Raw genomic sequence first — 5,000 nt, forward strand, 5'->3', positions numbered from 1 at the left:
CATACCAAATTGCAGCCCTCTAGCCTCAGTAGTTTTTATTTTATTTAAGGTTAAAGCTAGCCAGAATCGTGTTTCTGGTAACGGTATAGGATAGGCCATCACCGGGCCGTGGTTAAAGTTTCATGGGTCGCGGGACATACAGCATTATGCCGAGACCACCGGAAGAGAGGTCTGTTTTCGATGGCCTTGATTATACGCTATAGCGGCTGTACAGAAAACTGTTTCTTCGGCGCAATTTTTACTTGTTTGTTTGTCCTCCGGGTATACAGCACAAACAACGAAAAGATGCGTGTAAAAACATATCCCCGAGTGAGAAGCTTTGTTTTGAAAATCATTCCTAGGGGTTTTGAAATCCAGCAGCTTTAGAAAAGACTAAGAAATTATAAAGTGCTGAAGATATTATTATTATTATTATTATTATTATTATTATTATTATTATTATTATTATTATTATTAACTCATGAAGTAGTAAAAAAAACTTACCCTAAAGGACTTGTATCAACTTATGTAAAACAATGAGAAGATTAGAAATCAGTTCTTGAAATTGAATATCTTAAAGGCATATTATATTCACAGTATCATTAAACTGTGAGCCCCGTCAGTAAGCTGCTACTGCCATACAAATATAAATACGCAAGAACGCATGCTCACTTGCTCACTCACACACACACACATATATATATATATACATATTATATATATATATGTATATATATATATGTGTGTGTGTGTGTATGTATGTGCGTGTGTGTGTGTACTCAGCCGCATTAAATCCATACTTCACATAAACACTAGCCCTATAACCAAGGACATTTTGTGGCTCAAACTTTATATTACCTTAAAACTGTGCTCTTCTACAATGTAAACATAAAATTCCATTATATCTCATCATGCGACTTTCCCTTAGGGGGAAGGTACTTCTTCCCGTTCTCGGCTAGTCTTTTGAAAAGAGGCTAATTATTTTACCCTCACAGTCGACTAACTATCAGGTGTATAACCCACTTCTTTGATAAACACAGGTACGGTGGGTAACAGAGAGGACCCATCCGTTTTGATGTTTACACGAGGCCTCATGCGCAGACGTACACATACACACAAATACACTTACACAAACACACTTATACACTCACGAGATACTACTACAAACAAGTGAAAAACGCGCCTAAGTTTCTTCGGAGCAATCGAGTTTCTGTACAGCCGCTGCAGCGTATAAACAAGGCCACCGTACAGATCAATCTTTCAGTGGTCTCGGTATAATGCTGTATGAGCCGCGGCCCATGAAACTTTATCCCCGGCCCGGTGGCGGCCTGTCCCATATCGTTGCCAGACGCGCGATTATGGCTAACTTCAACCTTAAATGAGATTAATACTACTGAGGCTAGAGGACTGCAATTTGGTATGTTCGATGACTGGGGGTTGGATGGTCAACATACCAATTTGCAGCCCTCTAGCTTCAGTAGTTTTTAAGATCTGAGGGCGGATGGATAAAGTGCGGACAGAAAAAAGTGCTAATAGAATAAAGTGTGGACGGACAAACAAAGCCGGCATAATAGTTTTCTTTTACAGAAAACTAAAAAGCGAAATCTTGATATCAAAGCTGAAAGTTTAATTCCCTTTCTTTTGTGGATTTTCTTTCCATATCAACTTATATCTAACATGAAATGACCAGTGCGTCAATTCCACTAATCACGAAGCGAAAAGGGGAAAAGGGACGGACGGATAAGGAAAGAGACAAAATTGAAAAGACGAAAATAAGAAAAAGTAAAGCCATTAGGCGACATTTGTTTCAGTGCCAGCACACCAGGGAAAGGAAATGGTAGTAATATCTAACATATTGCCAGCGTCTACGGAGAGGACCCAGAAAATATTAAGTCTCCTATAGAGGGTTATCGTTTTCTTCTTTATATTTTGTTTTATTCCAGTTTATTCTTCTTTATATCTGTAAGAAGCGTCGTTTGTCTTATTCCAATATATTCTTGTATTTGTAAAAAGGGAAGGATTGTTTTAACCTAGAGGTCATTCATTTTTGTGGCTCTTGAAAATGAAAAACAAGATGGTTAGGAAGGACAAAATAGCTGCTGATGTTGTTGGATTGAATTGCATTGCATAAAGAATATAGACCAAAGGCCAAGCATTGGGACCTATGAGGTCATTCAGCGCTGAAATAGAAACTGACAGTAAAAGGTTTTGAAAGGTGTAACAGGAGGAAAACCCGCAGTTGCACTATGAATCAATTATTAGAAGGTGGAGGTAAGATGGAAGAAAGAGAATATGAAAGGAAGTTAGTAAAAGCAACGACAGCACTTTCACCCTACGGTTTTATTAAGTTTGTTCATTTTGTACCACGAAAATGGAAAACAAGATTTTTAAGAATGACAAATAGCTGCTGATATTGTTGGCAAATTCGTTCCCTGGGTCCTTTTACAAAGCAATGCCGGACACTCGTTCGTACTCCATCCCTCTAAATAAAAAAAATAAAAGAAGAATCAGAGAAACAAGTAAAAAATGCGCCGAAGAAATTCGAGTTTTCTGTACATCGTATAATCACGGACACCAAAAACAGATCTATCTTTCGATGGTCTCGGTAAAATGCTGTATGAGCCGGTGCCCATGAAACCTAACCACATCGGTGGTGGCATGTCCTACATCGCTGCCAGATGCACGATTATGGCTAACTTTAACCTTGTATAAAATAAAAACTACAGAGGCTAGAGGGCTGCAATTTGGTAAGTTTGATGACTGGAAGGTGCATGATCAACACACCAATTTGCAGCCCTCTAGCCTTAGTAGTTTTTAAGATCTGAGGGCGGACAGAAAAAGTGCGGACGGCCAGACAAAGCCGGCACAATAGTTTTCTTTGTCAGACTACTAAAAAGCTGCAGTCCGTCCCACCAGAATTTAGATCATCTTCTCTTATCATCCCTAAAGTCAGAATGAAGTAGTTATGTCCTTTTTGCAATATCGTTATGATAAAAATAATAAATATTCCCCCCACCCATTTATTTTGATATCCTGTATCACGCCTACGCACAAAGTGAAATCTTTATTGACAGTTGTATTTATCTTGAACTTCACAGCTTTCCTGTCATCATCACCGCGGGTTATGTCATATTTAAGAAAGGGAATTTGTGTATATATATATATATATATATATATATATATATATATATATATATACATATATATATATATATATATATATATATATATATACATACATATATATATATATATATATATATATATATATATATATATATATATATATATATATATATATATATATATATATATATGTGTGTGTATATTTTGTGATGACATTGCGTTTTGTATGGAGATGAAAGTCAAACGCTTGCAGGCTTCATCTTCACAGAATATACCGAGGAATTTTAAAAACCATAGTAATGTTATAATGGCGGGTACAAACACGAAACCTGACGCTTCCTCACTTTCACAGGCAAGAGCCCATGAAAAGAGAAAATCACTGGAAACCACAGAAGCCAATGTACCCAGATACCCTTCCAAAAATGCAGACGAAAAAAAGAATGAGGGTTCAAATGAAGAGGAAAAATCAAAAGGTAATGGAAAGGAGTCAACGTCAGAGAGAGAGAGAGAGAGAGAGAGAGAGAGAGAGTGTCTCACTGAGGCTATTATCGGCACCGGTTGATGACGGGAGGCGCCTGTCGTTGCAATTTATGACTAATATCCTAATGTCGTTCCAGGTCTGATGTGACACTGGTCGGCCCATCTGTGGCGAGCTCTGCGGTGAAGCCAAATAATCTACTGTTCCACTCTCTCTCTCTCTCTCTCTCTCTCTCTCTCTCTCTCTCTCTCTCTCTCTCTGATAAAACATCTGGAGTTGCCGTAGCCACAGACATTAAAAGGGATTCAATGTCATCTTCTTCCATCACCGAGACCGAGTCACACTGCGTTTTCAAAATCAAATTATCTTCCTGTGAAATCTTTCATTTTCTGTATGACAAAGTCCTGGTGGTCTTCCTGGCCATCTCATAATCGAGATAGCTCAACTTTCCTTTCTGCTTCTTTGTATTGCCTTTTTGTTAAAAAATAGTTATAAAATTGACGATAATATGGTGTAGTAGTCAAGACATCATACCTAGTACATAATAACTGTCACAACATCTGAATTTCCTTAGACAGTTGACAGGTGTACACAAAGATGACTCAACTAAAAAGAGTAAGATTACAAAGCAGACCGAATAATATGAAAACGTGACTCATTGCGTTTCGTGCACAACAGAAACAGAAACCTGTTCTTGAATCACTGAACAAGACTACTATACAGTACAACTGACAGATTACCCCATACAGTGAATGAAAAGAGAAAAAAAACATATTTAAAGAAAATGGCAGAGCGTTTTGATGGTAATTTGGCTCTTGTTTTCGATCTTTTGAAGACAGGTGATAAAAACGATATTCTGGGTAAGGTAAGATTGGTAAAATTTCAAAAGGAGCTTTTCGGCGTCTCTGCTTTTACTCTTGACAAGATATGTCTGCCACACGGATCAAGTTGAAACTCCTCTGATGATATAGACATGAAGCAGTATATATATAAATATATATATATATATATATATATATATATATATCTCTCTATATATATATATATATATATATATATATCTATATATATATATATATATATATATATATATATATTCATAATCATATATGGAGCATAATACTTTGCTTTACATATTCATTAATTTCCAATTTTTTTTTTTTTGTTTACATTTACTCAACTGCCTTAGTCCACCATGAATTCTTTTGCGTGTCAGCTTACCTTGATAAGAAAGTTTGCCGTTATGGCGTCATTTTGGTAATGCCAATGAAACTCTATCTGAAGACAGAAAGACTGACTTGAAATTGACAATGGTACTCCAGACCACAGAAAATAGGAATTCCGAGGTTTACTGAATACAAACAGCGTTACGCAAATTATATTCACTAAGTTATTCTTTATTCATATTTTCCCCAAG

This window comes from Macrobrachium rosenbergii, chromosome 8, assembly GCF_040412425.1.
Source record: "Macrobrachium rosenbergii isolate ZJJX-2024 chromosome 8, ASM4041242v1, whole genome shotgun sequence".
Taxonomy (NCBI): domain Eukaryota; kingdom Metazoa; phylum Arthropoda; class Malacostraca; order Decapoda; family Palaemonidae; genus Macrobrachium; species Macrobrachium rosenbergii.